We start from the raw sequence: 24860 nt of genomic DNA, 5'->3' as shown, positions 1-24860 counted from the left end.
AAACTACAACTTTGAGTTTACATTTAGGCCCCAAATTAGTGTAACAGTGTTTCTTGTTTATGTTGAAACAATGCAACTTAAAGCTAATCCATGTGCATTTAATCAAATAACGCAATACACTACAGTAATGCTGAGACCATTTGCATTCCATATAGAAGATCCAACCAAGTCTACTTAAAAAGGTCAAAGACAGAAATTCAACTCAAAAGTGAACGAGACATGAAACAGAAAACAAAGCTAAAATGCTTAGACAAAACAAACTCCAAAACAAGCATATTAGTGGTGAACTACTAATTCAGCATACTAAAGCATTACATTAAGCGGTAACCTGATGAAGCTGATGTTTAAAGAGAAAATAAACACATACGCACATCCTGAGTGAGAGCCGGAGAGTAAACAGGAGTTCAGTTAAAATGAGAGCACTAGTAAGAGTGTGTGCTGCTCTACTCTTGTCTTTGTATTGAAGGGGTGTGGTGTGAAGTGACGCCACAAAATTCCTTTGTTTCTTCTTCCCGCCTCCTTCTTTCCTCAAACAGCGACATACTGCTTCTGTGCGTCGTCCTCTTATTTCCTTCTAGTCTAATCTTCTTGCCAGGTTGCTCTTAAGGAAACCCACGAAAGACTATATGTTATACACTGCCCACACATTACCCAGCCCCTTAACCCCCAGCTGTACTGATCAGGGTAAATAAGAGTAAAAATGGGTCTAGCAGAGAAGAGAGGAAATAATATAGAGCTATAGAGTAATAGTCAGAACTACAGTGAGTGATTAGCATTAGTAACATTAATGTTGTTGCATGCTTGTAACTGCAATATTAACTAAGCCTTTTCACCATAGAAACGTGTGTGTATATATATATATATATATATATATATATATATATATATATACAGTATATATATACAGTGTATCACAAAAGTGAGTACACCCCTCACATTTCTGCAGATATTTAAGTATATCTTTTCATGGGACAACACTGACAAAATGACACTTTGACACAATGAAAAGTAGTCTGTGTGCAGCTTATATAACAGTGTAAATTTATTCTTCCCTCAAAATAACTCAATATACAGCCATTAATGTCAAAACCACCGGCAACAAAAGTGAGTACACCCCTTAGTGAAAGTTCCTGAAGTGTCAATATTTTGTGTGGCCACCATTATTTCCCAGAACTGCCTTAACTCTCCTGGGCATGGAGTTTGCCAGAGCTTCACAGATTGCCACTGGAATGCTTTTCCACTCCTCCATGACGACATCACGGAGCTGGCGGATATTCGAGACTTTGCGCTCCTCCACCTTCCGCTTGAGGATGCCCCAAAGATGTTCTATTGGGTTTAGGTCTGGAGACATGCTTGGCCAGTCCATCACCTTTACCCTCAGCCTCTTCAATAAAGCAGTGGTCGTCTTAGAGGCGTGTTTGGGGTCATTATCATGCTGGAACACTGCCCTGCGACCCAGTTTCCGGAGGGAGGGGATCATGCTCTGCTTCAGTATTTCACAGTACATATTGGAGTTCATGTGTTCCTCAATGAAATGTAACTCCCCAACACCTGCTGCACCCATGCAGCCCCAGACCATGGCATTCCCACCACCATGCTTGACTGTAGGCATGACACACTTATCTTTGTACTCCTCACCTGATTGCCGCCACACATGCTTGAGACCATCTGAACCAAACAAATTAATCTTGGTCTCATCAGACCATAGGACATGGTTCCAGTAATCCATGTCCTTTGTTGACATGTCTTCAGCAAACTGTTTGCGGGCTTTCTTGTGTAGAGACTTCAGAAGAGGCTTCCTTCTGGGGTGACAGCCATGCAGACCAATTTGATGTAGTGTGCGGCGTATGGTCTGAGCACTGACAGGCTGACCCCCCACCTTTTCAATCTCTGCAGCAATGCTGACAGCACTCCTGCGCCTATCTTTCAAAGACAGCAGTTGGATGTGACGCTGAGCACGTGCACTCAGCTTCTTTGGATGACCAACGCGAGGTCTGTTCTGAGTGGACCCTGCTCTTTTAAAACGCTGGATGATCTTGGCCACTGTGCTGCAGCTCAGTTTCAGGGTGTTGGCAATCTTCTTGTAGCCTTGGCCATCTTCATGTAGCGCAACAATTCGTCTTTTAAGATCCTCAGAGAGTTCTTTGCCATGAGGTGCCATGTTGGAACTTTCAGTGACCAGTATGAGAGAGTGTGAGAGCTGTACTACTAAATTGAACACACCTGCTCCCTATGCACACCTGAGACCTAGTAACACTAACAAATCACATGACATTTTGGAGGGAAAATGACAAGCAGTGCTCAATTTGGACATTTAGGGGTGTAGTCTCTTAGGGGTGTACTCACTTTTGTTGCCGGTGGTTTAGACATTAATGGCTGTATATTGAGTTATTTTGAGGGAAGAATAAATTTACACTGTTATATAAGCTGCACACAGACTACTTTTCATTGTGTCAAAGTGTCATTTTGTCAGTGTTGTCCCATGAAAAGATATACTTAAATATCTGCAGAAATGTGAGGGGTGTACTCACTTTTGTGATACACTGTATATACTGGTGCTGGTCATAAAATTAGAATATCATGAAAAAGTTGATTTATTTCAGTAATTCCATTCAAAAAGTGAAACTTGTATATTATATTCATTCATTACACACAGACTGATATATTTCAAATAATTATTTCTTTTAATGTCGATGATTATAACCGACAACTAATGAAAATCCCAAATTCAGTATCTCAGAAAATTAGAATATTGTGACAAGGTACAATATTGAAGACACCTGGTGCCACACTCTAATCAGCTAATTAACTCAAAACACCTGCAAAGGCCTTTAAATGGTCTCTCAGTCTAGTTCTGTAGGCTACACAATCATGGGGAAGACTGCTGACTTGACAGTTGTCCAAAAGACGACCATTGACACCTTGCACAAGGAGGGCAAGACACAAAAGGTCATTGCTAAAGAGGCTGGCTGTTCACAGAGCTCTGTGTCCAAGCACATTAATAGAGAGGCGAAGGGAAGGAAAAGATGTGGTAGAAAAAAGTGTACAAGCAATAGGGATAACCGCACCCTGAAGAGGATTGTGAAACAAAACCCATTCAAAAATGTGGGGGAGATTCACAAAGAGTGGACTGCAGCTGGAGTCAGTGCTTCAAGAACCACCACGCACAGACGTATGCAAGACATGGGTTTCAGCTGTCGCATTCCTTGTGTCAAGCCACTCTTGAACAAGAGACGGCATCAGAAGCGTCTCGCCTGGGCTAAAGACAAAAAGGACTGCTGAGTGGTCCAAAGTTATGTTCTCTGATGAAAATAAATTTTGCATTACCTTTGAAAATCAAGGTCCCAGAGTCTGGAGGAAGAGAGGAGAGGCACAGAATCCACGTTGCTTGAGGTCCAGTGTAAAGTTTCCACAGTCAGTCAACTTTTTCATGATATTCTAATTTTATGACCAGCACCAGTATATATACAGTATGTATATATATATATATTGCCAAAAGTACTATATTGCCAAAAGTATTCACCCATCCAAATAATTGAATTCAGGTGTTCCAATCAGTTCCATGCCCACAGGTGTATAAAACCAAGCACCTAGGCATGCAGACTGCTTCTACAAACATTAGTGAAAGAAAGGGTCGCTCTCAGGAGCTCAGTCAAGTCAAGTCAAGTCAACTTTATTTATATAGCACTTTTTACAATAGACATTGTCTCAAAGCAACTTTACAAAATCCAGGACCAACAGATACAAAAACCCCTGTTGAGCAAGCCGAGGGCGACTGTGGCAACAAAAAACTCCCTGAAAATTACATGAAGAAACCTTGAGAGGAACCAGACTCAGCAGGGCCCATCCTTCTTGGGTGGCCTGGAGGATACTTTAAATAAATACACGATTTACACAAAGCATACAAACACAGAATTAAATGAACTAAAAGTTATAACTGGTAATAAATAGATAAATAAATAATAATGATAGTTGTTATTCACTCTAGTCTTCAATAAAGTCTGTAGTGATTTCTTGTCATTCTTGGTGCAGTTACTCCTGACCCATCACATCCGGCAGGAGCAGCATTGTTGGCACTGCAGTCTCGACTTTAATCCTTAACCTCGGCGGGTAAACAGGTTTCCATCAGAATGCCTTTGGAGTAAAACAACAAAGAATGTAGTTAATAATGTACAATGCTAGTTGAGTAAAACAGTTTTACAGAGAGTTTTAGACTCCGGCAGCCCTTAATATAACAGCATAACTAAAAGGGAGAGCGAGCAGGTAACAAGATCATAAAGGTTTTCACAGGGCGCCCACCTCCCCTACCCAAACCTGAGTGATCGGACAAGAGATGCAGAACGACAGTAACCCAACATCCCTGATCACCACAAGTTTCTATGACCAAGAACCCCCAAGCTCTGCGCCTTTGTCTATACTAATCAAAAGCCTGAGAAAATAAATATGTTTTCAGTCTAGACTTAAACATTGAGACTGTGTCCGAATCCCGAACAGAGGCAGAAAGATTATTCCAAAGTTGTGGAGCTTTGTAAGAAAATGCTCTTCCACCAGCCGTGATCTTTTTAATTCTAGGAACTATAAGTAACCCTGCATCTTGTGAGCGAAGTGGATGCGCTGGGCTGTAGTGATTAATAAGTTCACTCAGATACTGTGGAGCCAGACCATGTAGCGCTTTATAGGTTAGTAAAAGTATTTTGTAATCAATGCGGAATTTAACTGGCAGCCAGTGTAGAGATGATAGAACAGGACTGATATGATCAAATTTTTTAGTTCTAGTTAGCACTCGAGCTGCTGCATTTTGAACTAACTGGAGTTTGTTTTTGGATCTACCAGAGCATCCAGTGAGAAGAGCATTACAATAATCTAACCGAGAAGTTATAAACGCATGGATCAGTTTTTCGGCATCATTAACAGATAGTATATTTCTTATTTTAGAAATATTACGCAAATGATAGAAAGCAACTCTAGTAATATTATTAACGTGTGTATCAAAGGAGAGATCTGAATCTATTGTGACACCTAAATTTTTTACATCAGAGCTAGGAGTAACAGAGAAAGTGTTTAGGTTTAGCACCAGGTTAGACAACTTGTCTCTTGCAGCTTTAGAGCCAACAAGTAAAACCTCAGTTTTATCTGAATTAAGTAAAAGAAAATTACACGACATCCAGTTTTTTATGTCGTTTACACAATCTTCTATCTTACTGATTGTGTCAGTATCATTTGGTTTGGCTGATATATACAGCTGTGTGTCATCTGCATAGCAGTGAAAGTTTATGCCATGTTTATGAATAATTTCTCCTAGTGGAAGCATATAGAGTGTAAATAATAGCGCTCCCAGTACCGACCCCTGTGGAACACCACACTTTACTTTTGTAGTTTGTAGTTTTGTATTTACATAAACAAATTGCGAGCGGTCAGTCAGATATGATTGAAACCAAGAGAGTGCGAGTCCTTTAACACCTACTGTATTTTCTAGCCTCTCCAGTAAAATGTTATGATCGACCGTATCAAACGCTGCACTAAGATCTAATAGAACAAGAAAAGAGACACATCCATTATCAAAAGACATTAACAACTCATTAACTACTCTAATTAATGCGGTTTCGGTACTATGGTTGGGTCTAAATCCTGATTGAAATTTTTCATGAATACAATTTTCATTCAAATAAGAACATAGCTGTTTGGAAACGACTTTTTCTAATATTTTAGAGACAAAAGGAAGATTTGAAATTGGCCTATAATTAGCTAGTACACGTGGATCAAGATTAGGTTTTTTAATCAGGGGTTTAATAACGGCATTTTTAAACAATTTAGGTACGTACCCAAGGCTAAGGGATGCATTAATTAATGTAAGCAGGGGCGCTACAATAGCTGGGAGTAAATCTTTGAGTAAACGAGTTGGAACAGGATCGAGTATACACGATGATGACTTTGATGATTTAATCAACACAGTTAGTTCATTTTGGGAGATTGGATTAAAGGAATTTAGTTGGATTAACTCGTTACTATTATCACCAATGCTGCTCAGAGTGAGTCCATACTTAACATTGGCAAGTGACACACTTTGACTCTGAAGTCGTATTTTTTCTATCTTGTCATTAAAGAATTTTAAAAAATCATCGCTGGTACAGTCAGGCGGTATATTAGATTCAGTTTCATTGATGTTTTTAGTTAATTTGGACACTGTCTCAAAAAGGAATCTAGGATTGTTTTTATTTTTCTGTATTAGGGACGAATAATATGAAGATTTAGCTTTCATAAGGGCATGTTTATACTCAGTTAGAGCATCTTTCCAAGCAATCTTATACACTTCCAGTGTAGTGTGACGCCACTTGCGTTCTAATTTCCGTGCTGCTTGTTTAAGTGCGCATGTGTGGTCATTGTACCATGGAGCAAGCTTTTTCTCCCTAATCAGTTTAGTTTTGAGTGGGGCTACGTTATCTAAGGTTGTGCGCAGTACGGTTTCTAGGTTTTGAGTTGCCTGATCTAGTTCTTTAGGTTCTGATGCTGATATATTTGGTAATTCTGGTAGGCAGTTTATGAACGCTGCTGCAGTTGCAGATGTAATAGTGCGCTTACATTTAAAACGATGTGGTTGCTGTATATTATTGGACAGGGACACTTCATAAATTAGTAGGGAGTGATCAGAAATTAAGTCATTCTGTGGTACGATTACCAGGTTGTCTAGGTTCATACCATAAGTAAGTATTAAATCTAAGGTATGTTTACAGCGGTGAGTGGGTCCTGTTACATTTTGGGTGATGCCTAAGGATTCTAAAATAGAATCAAACGCAATTTTGAGTGGATTACACTTATCCTCATAATGAATATTAAAGTCACCAACAATTAAAGCTTTTTTAGTTGATACGATTAATTTAGAAAGAAAATCGGCAAATTCGTTAAGAAATTCTGAGTAAGGACCAGGGGGTCGATAAACAGTAACCAGCTTAAACATACTAGTTTTATCAGATGAACATTTATTGGTTATGTCAGAGATAAGAATTTCAAACGAGTTTGTTAGGGGAGATGATTTTACAGTAAGACCTATGTCTTTATCATAAATTGTGGCTATTCCTCCACCACGACCGCTAAGACGTGGCATATGTTCATAACTGTAACCCGGAGGAGATGCTTCATTTAAACTTAGATACTCATCAGGTCTAGCCCAGGTCTCGGTTAAACAAAGTGCACTAAGACTATTATCTGTAATTATTTCATTTACAATTACTGTTTTGCATGCAAGTGACCTGATGTTTAGAAGTCCTAACTTTAGTTTAGCCTTACTATGGTTTTCATGATGCTCATTTAGATTAATTTTAATTAAGTTATTATGACATACTTTTTGATTTTGTTTTGGCTTACACCTGCCACGGTAAACAGATACAGTCTCAATGGTTTGTGACCTAAGGATTCCGGGTGACGTCCGATGGCGACTCGCAGACTCGTTAGACCTGTTTGTCTGCTGCCTGGTCTTGGCTCTGGATAGTCATTTAACACTATCTGCCGCTACACTAACGCGGTGGTAAAGCCTGTCACCTATGCTGCAAGAAATGCGAGCAGCACCCTCCCACGTGGGGTGGACACCATCCCGCTTTAAAAGACCAGGCCTACCCTCAAAAGTGGACCAGTTATCTACAAAATCAATGCAGTTTTCTGAGCACCATTTAGACATCCAGCGGTTCAGCGACAACAACCTGCTGTAGGTTTCGCCACTGGGTCGAATCGGTAAGGGGCCAGAGCACACTACTGCCTCAGACATCGACCTAGCTAACTCACACACCTCTTTAACATTATTCTTAGTAACCTCAGACTGCCGCAAATGAACATCATTAGTGCCGACGTGGATAACAATCTTCGAAAATCTATGATTAGCATTAGCCAGCACTTTCAGATTTGCTCTGATGTCAGGCGCCCTGGCCCCCGGAATACAGGTGACTATGGTTGCTGGTGTCTCTATGGGGGTCGCAATACGCACGTGTCGGAGCTAAGAATCTCCTATAACCAGAGCACTTACATTAACAGGCTTCTCAGCGGGTGGGTCACTGAGTGGGGAAGACCTGTTGGACACGTGCAACTGAGATGGTCGGTGCTTTGCCCTACGACTATGTCGCCGAGACGTCACCCAGTCGCCCCGCTGTGAGGGCTCTAATGCCGGAGTCTGGGGTTCTGTACCTGAACTGCTGGCATTCGGGACTGCTACAGCTGAATCTAAGCCCTCACTAGTAGTAGTCTGTTCTAATGCCCGAATGCGCCCTTCTAACACTGAGATCTTCTCCGTCAGACTAACAACTAATCTACACTTAAGTTATCACTAAACACGAAGAAGGAATAACTGAACATGTTGCATTCGGAACAGGGATATAAAGCTCCTGCTGGGGCCATTATAATAGAGAAATGTACTTAGCTTTAGAAGATGAGTTGAAGTTGATGTTTATGTTGGTTTCACCGGCGCTTCTGCTGGTAGTCACAGAAAAACGGCTTTAATTCCGGACGAAACAGGCGATGATGAGCTGGAATGTAAAACCAACAACCAAACAACACAAACGCGCTTCGTTCGGGCAAAACGGCTGTAATTCTAAAGGAAAACGGTGTTTATGCGCTGGTGTACTAAATAAATAAACAAAACGCGGTTCCTACGGACAGAAAACGATTATAACTCCCCACAAAACAAAGATGTTTAAGCGCTAAAATACAAAACACAACCAAACACAAACGGACAGAAAGCGGACAGAAAGCGGTTTTAATTCTGGATGAATAAGATGTTTATTCGCTGAATTACAAAACAAACAAACTAAAACCGGCTTCGTTCCGATGCCGGTAGCAGAAGTTTTCACAAGCACGGATTTACGTTAGTAAACACAAGCGTAAACACAAGCGCTTCCAAACACAAGTGAATTCCAGTGTGGTACCGTGATAGGATGCCACCTGCGCAATGCAAAGGCTCGGGCTCGGCCGCTTAGTTCCAGTGAAAGTAACTCTCAATGCTTCAGCATACCAAGAGATTTTGGACAATTTCATGCTCCCAACTTTGTGGGAACAGTTTGGGGATGGCCCATTCCTGTTCCAACATGACTGCGCACCAGCGCACAAAGCAAGGTCCATAAAGACATGGATGAGCCAGTTTGGTGTGGAAGAACTTGACTGGCCTGCACCTCAACCTGATAGAACACCTTTGGGATGAATTAGAGCGGAGACTTTGAGCCAGGCCTTCTCGTCTAACATCAGTGTCTGACCTCACAAATGCGCTTTTGGAAGAATGGTCAAAAATTCCCATAAACACACTCCAAAAATGTGTGGAAAGCCTTCCCAGAAGAGTTGAAGCTGTTATAGCTGCAAAGGGTGGGCCGACATCATATTAAACCCTATGGATTAAGAATGGGATGTCACTCAAGTTCATATACGCATGAAGGCAGACGTGCGAATACTTTTGGCAATATAGTGTATATATATATATATATATATATATTATCTCTGATTATCTCTTCATCACGGCTCTAACTGGGTGGCATATATTAGGCAGCAAGTAACAAGTAAACATTTTATCCATTTTATCAAAGTTGATGTGTCAAAAGCAGGAAAAATGGACAAGCCTAAGGATTGGTCAGTATCTATCAAAAATTGAAGAAAGAAACATTGGTAAACCGACGACAGGGTCATGGGTGGCCAAGGCTCATTGATGCACATGGGGAGCGAAGGCTGGCCCGTGTGGTTCGATCCAACAGACGAGCTACTGTAGCTCAGATTGCTGAAGAAGTTAATGCTGGTTCTGATACAAAGGTGTCAAAATACACAGTGCATCACAGTTTGTTGTGTATGGGGCTGCATAGCCGCAGACCAGTCAGGGTGCCCATGCTGACCCCTGTCCACTGCCAAAAGTGCCAACAATGGGCATGTGAGCATCCAAACTGGACCACGGAGCAATGGAAGAAGGTGGCCTGGTCTGATGAATCACATTTTCTTTTACATCACATGGATGGCCGGGTGCGTCGGCGACGCTTGCCTGGGGAACACATGGCACCAGGATGCACTATGGGAAGAAGGCAAGCCGGAGGAGGCAGCGTAAAACCTTAGATCCTGCCATCCATGTGGATGTTACTTTGACACGTACAACCTACCCAAGCATTGTTACAGACCATGTACACCCTTTCATGGAAATGATATTTGGTATAACGATTAACTAAAAAAACTAATAAATAAATAAATACACTGTATATCAGAGTGTAGAATAAATACTCATTAAATCAGCATGTCATTGAGACCCCAGGATTTTAAGCTAGTCATGCTCTTAGGGAAAATGTCTCAGCATTTTAATAGAACATAGGAACACAGGAAAACTGCAGGTTGGGAGTACAGACTAATACATGTTCCATTTCTTGTACTTTATTATTATGAGGGATTTAACCTCATAGTGAGCTTGTGTGGCGTAACGGTAAAAGCCATGCTGCTGGAAATGGCAGTGTCTGAGTCTCAGGGGTTTAAATACTGGGCTGGGCTCACAATTACAGAAGGTGCACATTGTTACACAAACCTAGCCATTGGGGGGGAAACATATCAGTGCACTCTTAGTGCCAGTCCCAGGTTCGAATAAATAAGAGTTTTGCGCTAAGAAAAGGGATTAATAAAGTACAATGACAATAATTTGTTAGTACAAACCAAATTGTTGTTTTTATTTACGTACAAGTACACTTGGGAGACTCACAAACTGGTCTGTTTTTATCAAAGAACTCTAGCATCAGCATTCTGAAATTGTTGCAGGTGTCTGACAGAACTCCTGGGTATGGTAGACAGCAGAGCATTATAACTGTCAAGTTTAGATGTGACCAAGGCATACACAAGGTTCTTGCTATCAGCAGGGGTTAGAATGTCCTGAACTTTTAAGATATTCTAAAGATAGAAATATGCAGTTTTACATTATGAGCTCGTTATCAAAAATGAGCTCATTATCAAAAGCAACCCACGATTCTTGACACATCATTTATTCTTTATATTAATAGATTGTAGATAAGCCTCAGTGTTCTTTATTTGTGTCTTACTTCCAACAATAAGAACCTCTGTTGTTTCTCTGTTTAACTCCAAGACATCCACAAATTGATATTACTTACACTATGCCACTGAACAGCATTTGCCAGCATTTGCTGTTAGGGATATGTTATTATCTGCACATTGGTGAAAATAGTAATTACAGCAGGAAGTGGAAGCATATACAGGTTAAATAGCAAAGGCCCAAGATTGATTCTCAGGGCAAAAGGATGTTCCACCAAGTACTGAGGCAGGGGTTAAATAATAATGCACATGAACATTTGTTTTCATTTAAACTTAAAATGCCAACTTATGTCATCAAAATCACTTGCAGGTATCAATAAATATTCTTTATCTGTTAATTAAAATGTTATGTGTGTTTTCCTTTTAATTCTCTAGACATCACTGTTTATGGTTATGGCATTTAGCAGACATTTGTATTTAAAACGGATTACAGTTATGACTGAATAATTTACAAGCAATTAAGGTTTACCGGCTTGCCCAGGAGCCCAACAGTGGCAAACTGGTGGTAGTAGGGATAGCAACCTATTGATCACAAGTCCAGTACCTTAACCACCGAGCTTCCACTGCCCACCACCATAACTTTTTAGGTAAGGGGGGTTAAATATTTTAGATATGTGTCATTCATTGTCATAATGCAACACGTTTCCAATAGAAGACAGGTCTAGACTACAGGCAGGGCTGTCTAGCACCCACAATGTCCGATTACATAATACATACTGAGTGTGGCTTGGCGTGGTCATGTTAAAGTAAGCTTGGACCTTGAAAAAGATGTCAGGCAGCATAATCATTCATTGTCTGTTCTACCACCACTTTATCCTATTCAGGGTCGCAGTGTGTCCGAACAGAAGAACCAGATGCTTCATATAATCAGCAGCTTTAATGAAGGCAAACAGAAACAGAAATACAGGGATGATCCAAAAGTGTAGTCAAGAACAAAGCCAAGACGTCAACCGATACACAGTAGCACAAGTAACCAAATCAGGGTATGTCAAAAACCAGGGTCAAAGATACAAACAGGGTCATACATGAAAAGCAGATAAACAAAATAATGGTGTTAGCATTACTTCACAGTTAAGTGAATACAGAGTTTGGAAAACAAACAATACATACTAGCTAATAAGAAACAGACAAGTCAATTAGAACTGTGGTGATGACTAACAAATGAGAGAGTACTGACTGGTAGTTGTTGGTGACTGTCACATCATGTGACCATGTCAATCCTGGGATATGTAGTACATTAAAGAGTCCACAGAGTCAAGTGAGTCAGAGAGTCAGATGAATGAACTGCTTCTAATCAGTGGGCAGTGAGAGTTAGGCAGCAATGCACCCAATACTGTTCTGTACAATGAATGAATAAACTGTTCTGGGCTTTAAGAACAGTTTTCTTTTGTTTCAGTCCACTGAATGCCACTTTTCCAATGCATGATACCCTATGTGGTGTTCAGTGGTTGTTTCCACTGCCAAGTAAACCCTATTGTACATTTGTACCGATGGCAAATTTGGTTACCCTTTCTTGACCAGGAACCAAGCATACTAAGGCAGTTTATATTGTTGTGGTGAGAAACAGTGTAGATCGTTGATTGGCCAAACAGAATCTCAACAAGGTTGTCATGAACAACAGGGCTGCAGGAAATTAAACACCACAAAAACTACAGTGGGGCAGTCAAAAAGCAGTTACCAAGGTACATTTGCTATTAACATATGGTGGAGACTTTTATACTTTCATTAGTAACCTTGTACAGTAGTGCATTTAGTATGGTAAATATAGCTCTAGATTTGGATGTGCTACGTACATTTAATGAATATGATTCGTTAGATCCTATTTGTGACAGTGGCCTTGTTCATATGATCCCTATAGTCTTTTCTAACCTCTTTATGTATTAACAAAGGCAGGCTGGTTGAGTACAGTTCAGTGTTTGGCCACTCTTTGTTGTCCACATGAATATATACTTTGACCTAGTACAATGAACCATGCCTTTCTTAAGTTTCTTTAATCTTTCAAAACAGTATTTTCATACATTTGACCCTACATCTCTTAGATCCATGGACTCAGGTCAGCTAGTAGAGCCCAGAGTCCAAACTAAACATGGTGAAGCAGCATTTAGTTGTTGGGCTGCATATAACTGGAACAGACTGCCAGGAGATATTAGATGTTCCTCAAACATAGAAATCTTTAAATCCAGGTTAAAAACTTTTCTTTTTTCTTGTGCCTATGATTGAGCTCGATATTTTTACTATTACCCTCATTTTACCATATTTCTTTTAGTCTTGTTTTAATTCCATAATCTCTAAACTGTAAGGTATATTTTACTATATTTTCTTTTAGTTTTTATGTTTTATTTGCTTATTTCTCTTGTTTTAATTTCGTATTTACCAAATTGTAGGGTATATTTTACAATATTTTCTTTTAATTTTTCAAGTTCTTAATCTTTATCTCTCTTGTTTGCATTTCATGTTTTTAATTGTAACTAAATGTTTGCAAGAAGTCTTTCTGAGGTTCTAGATCTCAGGAATGTTTTAATGCTTTTAATTTTTAATTTTTCCTTATGTAAAGCACTTTGAATTGCCACTGTGTATGAAAGGTGCTATACAAATAAACTTGCCTTGCCTTGCCTTGCCTTACTTTTCATACTGTCCTCAAGGCTTAGAGAAGCAACAGAGACGGCTGTGTAACTCCCAGTCAGTAGCCACATATTCCCCAGTCCTTGAGCCTCTAACTCTATGTATAAGGCTGAATGGGTTTGTGAATATCAGGCTGGAGGACAGAAAGGAGAGAATTAATGGTCAGAGGAACAGTTATCGGGTTTTATAGGACCAGCTTTAACTAGTTCTGTGCTCAGCTTTCACCTTGCCTCAGCCTACCAATGTTATGTTGTATGTAGCTGGTGTGTGAATGTTGACAGCTTTTTTTAACAAGACTAAAATGTGATGACCAAGAATGTGTCTGTGTGGTCAGTTTGTGCTTTCTCTCAATGCCTTTTAGCTGCACATGCTGACTTGCAAAGTAAACAGGGGTGAATCATTCAGTAGGTGTTCTGGAGAATAACACCAACAGCTATTATGCCGGTAAACTGAAAGGTTTATGAACAATAAAGGATATTAAATATTTGCTAAAAATATTTTATTTATGCCCCACTGGGTAGTATAAACATGCCACTGCACTAAAGAGAGACACTCTAATGATTATTTTATTGGACTGTCAGAGCTGGCTTGCGAACAATATTGGGCTAGTAAAATTTTTATTACAGTAGTTTATATTTTATTATAGCACTTAAAACTCAGTTTATAACTTGCATTGTAGTGACATTTTTATTTATTGGATATTCAAAACATCGAGATATTATATACATATATATATATATATATACACATCGATCAGCCATAACATTAAAACCACCTCCTTGTTTCTACACTCACTGTCCATTTTATCAGCTCCACTTACCATATAGAAGCACTTTGTAGTTCTACAATTACTGACTGTAGTCCATCTGTTTCTCTGCATGCTTTGTTAGCCCCCTTTCATGCTGTTCTTCCATGGTCAGGACCCCCACAGGACCACCACAGAGACGGTATTATTTAGGTGGTGGATGATCCTCAGCACTGCAGTGACACTGACATGGTGGTGGTGTGTTAGTGTGTGTTGTGCTGGTATGAGTGGATCAGACACAGCAGCGCTGCTGGAGTTTTTAAATACCATGTCCACTCACTGTCCACTCTATTAGACACTCCTACCTAGTTGGTCCACCTTGTAGATGTAAAGTCAGAGACTATCGCTCATCTGTTGCTGCTGTTTGAGGTGGTCATTTTCTAGACCTTCATCAGTGGTCACAGGGCGCTGCCCACGGGGCGCTGTTGGCTGGATATATTTGGTTGGTGGACTATTCTCAGTCCAGCAGTGACAGTCAGGTGTTTTAAAACTCCAGCAGCGCTGCTGTGTCTGATCCACTCATACCAGCACAACACACACTAACACACCACCACCATGTCAGTGTCACTGCAGTGCTGAGAATGATCCACCACCTAAATAATACCTGCTCTGTAGTGGTCCTGTGGGGGTCCTGACCATTGAAGAACAGCATGAAAGGGAGCTAACAAAGCATGCAGAGAAACAGATGGACTACAGTCAGTAATTGTAGAACTACAAAGTGCTTCTATATGGTAAGTGGAGCTGATAAAATGGACAGTGAGTGTAGAAACAAGGAGGTGGTCATAATGTTATGGCTGATCGGTGTATATATAAACATGGGTTGACTGTATGCTATTGATACAGACTTATCAAGCTAAAGAACTGTTAAAAAGACACTGACCACTCATGTTTCATGCTGTTTTAAGGCACAATCCAAAAAGCATCATATACAGGTATACACTAGTTAACATGAGGTCCACATATTATTCAGCCTTCTGTCCTCAATCTGAATGAATGAACTACATATGATTTAGAGCTGTTAGGAAAGCAACACAAACACAAATGTTCCATTTATAAAAAAAAAAACACCAGTGCTTACAATGTAACTGGTTCTGAACTGCTTTCTGTTGTCATTAGTTCTACTCAGGCCAAACATTAACTGGCCTCATTTCATACTGTCTGATTGTGTAGTTGCTGTTATACAGAATTGCTTACATGAATTAGCTTACATGAGTTAGGCTTACATGAATTAGGTTATTTTTCATTGACAATAGCTGACTGTTTTTTAAGTTTTTGGGCGACATTGTAATTTGGCAAAAATAGAGCAACTGACTGGTTTTGTAACAAATAGATCAGAATAACATGGATTCAAGTGTCAGCATCACTAGTCATTTTACACTTATTGTTACATTCTGACATGTAAAATCTAAAATAATAACTACAATTATACAGTACAATGTGTAAGGACCATTGATGAATACAATTATAATACAATTTCTAATGTTATTTTTTTCTATAACTTAAGTGACTGAAATGTTTTTTGCCCAAAATGAACTGGAACACATTATTGTTGTTTAGGTTCTAAAATCTTTCATTTAAACTTTAATTTATACATACAGCAACTTAGCAAGATCAATAATTTAATATTAACTTTGTGGCATGGCCTCATGGATCCTAGTTAAAGATTATATTTATATACTGCACAAATTAGCTGAGCAACAGGTCAGGTCAGTAATGTAACTACTTTTCAGGTCCAACATCATTGTACAAACAAGCCTCTACTAAAAAGTCAATGGACTAGTGATTCCTTTGCCACAATCAAAGATAACATTAGTTTGTAATCCAAAAAAGAGTCTGCCATGAATTAGAAGCTGCTGGAAACAAGTTTTACTGTCTATATCAGTTTTATATCAGCTTTACCTGATGCAATTATAACTCCTGCTGGCTAACTGATGGCACCTGCAGAGAGAAAAATGCTTTGATCAGGGTGTGGCTCTCCGTACACAAAGCTGATCCTCATATGAACTCGCCTTGTGCAGGTGAAAAGATGCAGTCGGCTACTGCATACGTGTTGGAGGGGGAGAGTGTCTCGCTCTTCTCAATCAGCAGTGGGGATCAGCATAAGTAGAGAGGAAGCGTAATGCAGTCAGGTAATTGGATACAACTAGATTGGGAGAAAATGCAAAAAAAGAGTTGAATAAATCTTTTTTTATTTCATTTATCTGTTACACAATCATGGTGCTTTATGGCTATTGTAAGTATATGTAGCAGGATGGGGTTTTGTGTTTTCATCTAAATTGCTCTCCAGCTGAGGATGATTTGTAGATACCTTTAAACTGCTGGGCGGTCCTTTCCCATGCTATAAGTATGGGCATTGGTTGACTACCTGTGGTGCACTTCCTGCTCTTTCCTCTTCCGGGGCATCTGACGTCCGTGCCGACATGGACGAGTTTGGCTTCGTGTCTCCCGGTGAATCGCTTCTTAACGATTAAAAGCCATGTGGGCTTGTGTTTGTAGTACCGGTGCTATGTTGCGGGTTTTCTCTGCGTTTCTGTTGGCGTGTTTCGCCTCCAGTCGAGTGAAAATGGCGGCTACATTACACTACTGTGACTACGGTAGCTGTTGTACCTGCTGGTCTGTACTCTGACTTCCACTGCGCGGAAAACTGCATTGCTGTATCCTGGTCTTTTAGCCTGGATCGTGCTGGCTTGGTTCCAGTTTCCTGTCTGGATTGCTGTTTTGCCTTCATTGCTGTTTTGCCTTCATTGCTGTTTTGCCTTCATTGGTGTTTTGCCTTCATCGGTGTTCTGCTGTTTTGCCTAAAGAACTGTTTTGCCTTTATTGGTGTTCTGCTGAAACTATTGTTTTGGCTGATAGACTGTTTTGCCTGCATTGGGTCTTGCTAAAGTATTGTTTGGTCAGACTTTGTCATTTTTGTTTACATCATTGTTTTGTCTGAATTGTATTTGAGTTATTGTTTTGTATAAATACATTTTGTTTATATAATTGTTTTCATTTATTTTGATTTATGGTTTATTGTATTGGAGAATTATTTGTTTTCTTTCTTTTCCTTTGGCTGGACAGGAGCTGTGGGCCAAAGCAGGAGGCAGACGGACTTTGGTGGTGGAACCTCTTTCACTTGCCCTGCAGTCTAGAGCACATTGGGTGTTATTGAGGTGTGCGGTGTGATCACGTGTGGTGTGTAGTGTAGGAGATTTCTTTACTTCCATATTTTCCGCTGCCGTGGTAAGCCCTCAGCACTGTTCCTTCTGCCTCAGCCCTGTTCCTTCCTGCCCTGGTTGTCTTTATAAATTATAAATGGACCCATAGAGTATTAAATGTGATGTGGCTAATCATTTTATACTAATTGTGTCTGTTTTAGAACGTGGCTTGTCATGTGGAAACTTTTGTAAACAATTGTTAATAAAACTAACTAAGTGTTGGAAGTACGTCTCTGGTCTCTAAGTGTGTTCGAACCTGGGTGTCTTTCTTTCTGGGCCTTAAGTGCCAGTTATATAAATATTTCCTAGGGGTGAAATTCCCCTGGGTGGCGTTGTCGAGCAACTTTAACCTAAACAAATAAACCAAACGTCCACCGCTCCGTCACATATACAAAAATTAGTAGCCATATAATCTGGTGTTGTTTGGTCAAGGTGGCTAATTGGCTTATTTGCAGACATGTAGTCTATGCTTAACCTCGGCTCCCGAAAGCCAGTCACTATGCAGGTCAAATGTCAAAGAAGACTAGCTGCAACACAAAGGGACTGAAGCCACACAGGATGCTGGAGCAAGCTACCTACTTTGGAAAGGTAGCCACAGGCTCTGGGGGTGACGTAGTACTTCACAGAGACTTTGGAAATGACTGCAATTTTTTAAAACACAAAATTAAAACCATTTTGATGACAGGAATGTATGTATGATTTTACAATCACATACTAAAAGTAAGACAGACTTGTCAGCTTATCACTACAACTAAACTCGATGGCAAAAAAATATGGCAGTTTTACTTTTACTTTTTAAGTTCTATATCATTTGTTTTCCTTATCATCCATATTTTAATGTTTTAACTTCTTACCCCACATTCTCCTAATAGTTATGTAGTTCCATTGTCTGCATTTTACACTACTTTACTTTTCATGCTGCCCCTAAGGCATCCTTTAAAAACCAACAGAGACGGCTATGTAATACCCAGACAGATGACCACTAGATACTCAACCATTTAGCCTCCAGCTTTTTTGGTCAGTTTAAATGGGACTGGGAAAGTAGGACTGGTAGATAAGAAAGAGAGGAATCACAGGTTGGGACTAAAGAACAGGATATTTGGGTTTTATAGGGCCAGCTAGTCTTTAGCAGTTTCAGCACTCACTTAACCCTTTAATTTTAATGCATTATGTAGCAGGTATGTGGCTGGTAGTAGAAATAATTTGTTGTGGATCATTAAAACCTATCCCAATTTTTTATTTTTATTTGTTTGGCCTTTTAGTTTCATTCACATACAGTACATTTTAGTTGCATATGTTGCATTAGCAAGGTGAACCTGTCTAATGATGAGCTGCCCGTTCAATGTTTTATTAAAAGAATATTGCCTTTGGACCTTGTATGAGTTCTGCTTAGAACCCACAGCCATCAAGGCTCCATAAACACTGTTGCATTACATTTATTTTTACTGCTATAGTATACAATTATGGTATATCTCTACTTTTCATGTTTTTACCAGCGATATGCTGTGGTCTTGGTGGGTCAGGCTTTACCAGAACCACTGGATGCAATGCAGTAACACACCCAGACAAGACACCATTCAATTACAGTGCCTTGGCCACCCCCTCTGAGACATAATCACAAGCTAATTACGCCTGTATGTAGACACCTGATCGGCCAATAGCTGGAACCAAGCGGTAATGGGTTACCATGAACACCTGAACACCCTAGTCTTTTTATAGACTCTACAAAAATCAGAAAATGGCCACTTGCCTCATCTTTTTAGCTTCCAGCTCTGATGATTAGGCTGCATTGTAGTGCGATCAGGCTGATTACACTTCCAGGCTGTATTGTAAGGTGAAAGCAGAGCTGGGAGTAGTCAAAGGAAGGAATTCTGATAACCGTAAAAAGCTCTGGGCTCTCAGACGTTCATATAGGGCTGCTTTTACATCTTCTAAAGAGGCTTATTTGCAGCCTAGGGTTTGAGATTTTATAGAGCCAATCGCTCTCGCAGTCTCAATGTTCACTTTCCCTCACCTCACATCACCCTATCTATTAAATGCTGTATGTAGCTGGTGTGTGACTGTTAGTGAAAAAAATTGCTGTACTGTGCTAAAATTAATCTCTGTTTACCATATTTGGGTCATGTTTTGTAGTTGTTACTGTGACTTTTTTGAATATATCTAGTCATTTTTCTTATATCTGTATATGGTGATAAACAAGCTTGTTTAAGTGCAACACAAAATGACATTCTTCGATGAAAAGATTGGCTGGGTGAAGTGGCAGCACAAAAGTGCACAGGCTTTATGAATTAGATTTAATAGATTTATCATTAGATGTATTAAATTAAACACAATTAACAAAATACAAACCTAAAAATAGCAACTAAAACATAATACAACAGCAAAAACTAAGAACATGAAAACGAACAGTAAGTGCAAGGACAGAACACAGAGATTAGGCTAAGCTAATCACTAAACTAAACAAAACATAAATAAGGTGAATACAGGGACCTTGTGGACGGCTTTGTCCAGTGGTGCGTTAGGAACCATCTGCTCATGAATGTCTTCAAAACTAAGGAGATGTTGGTGGACTTCAGAAGGAAGAGGACTGTGACCAGCCCTGTTACCATCATGGGTCAGAATGTTGAACTGGTGGACACGTACAAGTACTTGGGTGTCTGGCTTGACAACAGACTGGGAGGGCCAACACAAAGGCTGTGTACAGGAACGGGATGAGCAGACTCTACTTTCTGAGAAAGCTCAGGTCCTTTAATGTGTGCAGCAAGATGCTGACTATTTTCTACCAGTCGGTTGTTGCGGGGGCTGTCCTCTTTGCAGCAGTGTGTTGGGGAGGCAGCATCAGAGCAGGAGATGCAAAAAAACTTAATAAACTGATCAAGAAGGCTGGATCAGTCTTGGGCTGTTCACTGGAAGGTTTCGAGTCGGTGGTCGAAAGAAGGTCTTTAAACAAACTTATTTCCATACTGGACAATGCATCACACCCCCTCCATGACCTCCTAGTCAGACAGCGGAGCACCTTCAGTCACAGACTTATTCAGCTCCGCTGTAAGAAGGAACGATACAGGAAATCATTTGTACCAACAACGATCTCACTGTATAACACATCTCCACTGTGCCGGGACATCATTGCACAGTCAATTCTGTCACTCTGTTTATGAAATTGCACATCTATGGATATTTAATGCACAGGACACTTTTATAATTTTTCTACTATATCACATATTACATATATATATTTATTACCTACCAGCATTGTACTGTAATACATACTTAATATTTCTTATGGACATTGGGCCTTACTTAATTAATAATTTTTAATTGAGTCTTTTACTTACTTAATTTTTTTTAATGTACTTTGAGCCTTATTAATCTTTTCTGATGTACCTTGAGCTGTTGTTATACTTGACTTTCCCTTTGGGATTAATGAAGTGATCTATCTACACTATATTGCCAAAAGTATTCGCTCGTCTGCCTTCACACGCATATGAACTTGAGTGACATCCCAATTTTAATCCATAGGGTTTAATATGATGTCGGCCCAACCTTGGCAGCTACAACAGCTTCAACTCTTCTGGGAAGGCTTTCCACAAGGTTTAGGAGTGTGTTTATGGGAATTTTTTACCATTCTTCCAGAAGCGCATTCGTGAGGTCAGACACTGATGTTGGATGAGAAGGCCTGATCTATCTATCTAAATGCTACTTCCCATGCTAAGCTAACTGCTAAAGGCTAACAAGAACTACTCTAAGCTTACTGCTAATCATACACTAACAAAGCAACAGACTATGGAAGTTTAATGCTACAGACAATCAAACTAGAAAACAAAAGACAACCTCAGACTATACCTAAGGATCAGGATAATGCTTAAAGGGAACAGAAGAGAAGGGGTACTGTATATACAGATTAATAAAGGGCTACATGGATAACAGCTGAGTATGATAAACACAGGAAGAATAAGAAAAAATCAGCAACAAAAGTCCATGTGTAGCATCACCTTAAAAACTATGATGCTACAAAGGGAGACTGAGTGTCACAAAAGCATACCCTCACACACCCCATGTTAGCTCCCGAAATGCACTAATAGCACTGATCAAATTTTTTTATTAAAACCAGGAGCAACCTAGCTGGATTTTTTTTTCTAATGTTTTGTATGAGTTCAAATGTAGAAACAATCATAAAATAGTAATTGTGGTATACGTAAAAAGGTATAAACATTTCAGTTGACGCATGAGAGGGTAAAGAGTTATTAAGATTTCCTAGCTGATAATTACAGAGAGTAATGAATTCTAGATCTTTAAACATTGTGCTAGTACTTAAAATTCTACTGTTTGAAATGACTGCAATATACAGTGCTACCTTATCACTCAACATCCCCTAAACTCAAAATCTTTACGCCCCTGAAATTTGTACCCGTAAACTCAACGTTTCCCTTAAACTCAACATGTTCCGTTTGTTTTTTTAAAATGTATTTATTTAATTTTAAATTAACAATGAAAATGAACGGCCGCTTCATTCAGCGCTCGGCTTGAGCAGTGCGGTAATATCAAAGTCATCAAAGTGTGCATATGAGACGAAACTGCATTCGTGTGCAATAACCATCACATTAACTCTGAAAGCTCCACATGTATCTGTGTTTAGCTGGATTTTTCTTCTGTTACACTTTGAAACTTGTGTTACAGGTTCTCGAGGTTCTGAGAAATTGTAAGAATCAGCTTTTTATTTCAGTGTATTTATATTATATTTGTGTTATTTTCAGTATATAAGTGTCAAAAACAACCCCATTATTTAACATTAGCCTAAAATATATGCAAGTCCATTTAAACTCAACGCCAGTCCCAGAACCAATTGACGTTGGTTCCACTGTCAAGGTACCACTGTACTTGGTTTGGATGTGTGAAAAAAGTTATAATTCTGGTCTCTAACCTGCAGGTCCAGTTTATCAGTGTCTGTATAATCTTTGATTAGCTGGTAAATTTGCATATAAACTCTGTAGGAATGTAATTCTCCAAGAATGGCAACCTGTGAAAAGCTTAGTTTAAGATTACTGTTGAAGTGCTTTCCCCTAATGCAACATTGATAATTTAAGTTTACTGGAAGGAACTACCTGTTTGGCAAGACTCACTAGCCTATAGTAGTGTTTACCGTAAATCAGACTTCTCCTATTGTAAGATCAAGATACTTCCCATACACGCCCATGCTGCCTGCGACTCAGACGTATTAACTGATAACCAGTTGCTTTTTAAACACCCGAGAGTGTGAGCACTTCCAGTGTATTTATGTATTGTATTTTTACAGCTGCAAAATTGGAATTCCTTGGATTTCTGCATTCTTTTCTTATGAAAAGCAGTGTGACCGTACTGTAACAGAAACATATTTGTCTAAATATGTCAAAAACAAACAGATTCAACTTAAACAGTTGTTGAGCATGTTATATTATTCACGGTTCAGGCTTAAAATATGTGAACCCTAATTTAAGTATTTTGTTATCTGCTTGTGCTGTCACTTTCTCACTGCATCATCCAACTTCCTTAAAGCTTTAGGTCAAGAGTCAAAAGAGTCAAGAGAGGTTTTATTGTCATTTCAGCTATATACGAGTACATATTGAAAGAAAACAACGTTCCTCCAGGACCAAGGTGCAACATAGAACTACAGTGCAAGACAGTAGAGCTGGGCGGTTCCTGAATTACCCGGGTTAATGATTCGATTCTTCGTACCGAATCAGGAATCACGAGTCCGAGGTCTCAATCAACCCGGATCTTATGAGTCCTCTGATTGGCCATCCAGTCCGTGAATCTAAGTAATAAGTTAAATATTCCAATAAACATGCGGTTAAACACACTGGTGTTCGTTATGTGGCTGATTTTATGCACATGCTATTATTATTGTTATCATTATCATTATTATTATCAGTAGTAGTGGTATAGATTAGTAATGCAGCGTATGTTCTTGTTAGCAAAACAACAACAAAATATAGTTATATTATTATTAAAATGCAAATGCTTACAGGCTACTTTAGTACTGTATCACTTAAGGAGTATCATAGCCCTTCCCCATTGTAATTTATTGACTGTTTGTTTTGGTGCCACCGTGGCTGCCTGAATGGGTGAAGTTACCATGGCAATTTGTTGTTGACCATCCTCCTTGAACCCTTGATCCATTAATATACCCATCTGATTGGTAGGTGAGTCCACCACCCTACTTGTCCCTATCCCCAAGATCAAGATCAAGATTCCACTTAAAAAAAAAGTGTCAACTTGTCACTGACAAGAGAAGTGTGAGGTACCAAGAGAATTAAGAGAGGATTTATTTACAGAAGATGAGTGGACAGAAGACAAGTGATATTTTGATGCATTTTCATGCAGTAAATCAATTGCAAACAAGATGTCAGTATAAGTGACTCAAGTGAACCGGATCACATTACTGAGTGACTCAGATTAATAAAATCCATAAAATGAACCGAATTTACCACCACTACAAGACAGTACAATACAGTGCAGGTAGACAACAGTACAATACATACAAGAAAGGCCTAAAATAAATACAAAAAGACATTCATAGTCTAAAGAGTATTTAAGGAAGACAAGACTAGAGACAAGTGTTGTAAATAATGGGTGAGGTAGAAAAACATATTCTGATATGCAAAGTAAATGTTTCAAGTATTATTCCGGCATATAACGTTTCAGTTTTAGAATTAGAATAGTTTTATAATGTCCAGATGTGCAGGTATTGTACAGCATAAGTTATGTGTATCAGTCAAGTCAAGTCAGTCACTTTGTTCAGCGCTCGGCTTGAGCAGTGCGGTAATACGTCATCAAAGTGTGCATATGAGACAAAACTGCATTCGTGTGGAATAACCATCAGATTCACTCTGAAAGCGTCCACATGTATCTGTGTTTAGCTGGATTTTTCTTCTGTTTCACTTTTAAACTTGTGTTACAGCTCTGGGTTCTGAGAAATTGTGATACATTTTCGTTTCAGTAAAAAGTCCATGCGATGGATGTGATGGGTCTTCCACAATGCTGAGGTACTGGACTACTACCTTAAAAATCTGTAAAAATGTCTGTACAATTATGCATTACATGCAGTACAGTGACACAGCTGGTAGAGTTGTCTGGTGTAGTTTAAATCACACCTCCGGTCATTGTTTGGAAGGAGTTTTGTATGTTTTTTCCTGTGTCTGCATAGGTTTTCT

The 24860-nt window shown here is 39.4% G+C and overlaps 1 protein-coding gene across 2 annotated transcripts in view; it reads right to left on the bottom strand.

The window, feature by feature from the left end:
- zgc:92242 (uncharacterized protein LOC436899 homolog) overlaps positions 1–447 on the bottom strand; it is a 31584-nt gene extending 31137 nt beyond the window's left edge. Inside the window, exon 1 of one of the 2 annotated variants that reach the window (XM_063000569.1) lies at positions 372–447. The gene's annotated coding sequence lies outside the window, so the exon portion shown is untranslated. Of the gene's footprint in view, positions 1–367 lie in introns of both variants that reach the window. The other variant, XM_063000560.1, reaches the window with a different exon arrangement.
- Between the last annotated feature and the right edge of the window lie 24413 nt (positions 448–24860).

Source organism: Trichomycterus rosablanca, chromosome 1, assembly GCF_030014385.1.
Source record: "Trichomycterus rosablanca isolate fTriRos1 chromosome 1, fTriRos1.hap1, whole genome shotgun sequence".
Lineage (NCBI taxonomy): Eukaryota > Metazoa > Chordata > Actinopteri > Siluriformes > Trichomycteridae > Trichomycterus > Trichomycterus rosablanca.
Note: the sequence above shows the minus strand (reverse complement) of the source record. Positions and strands in the feature narration are given on the sequence as shown.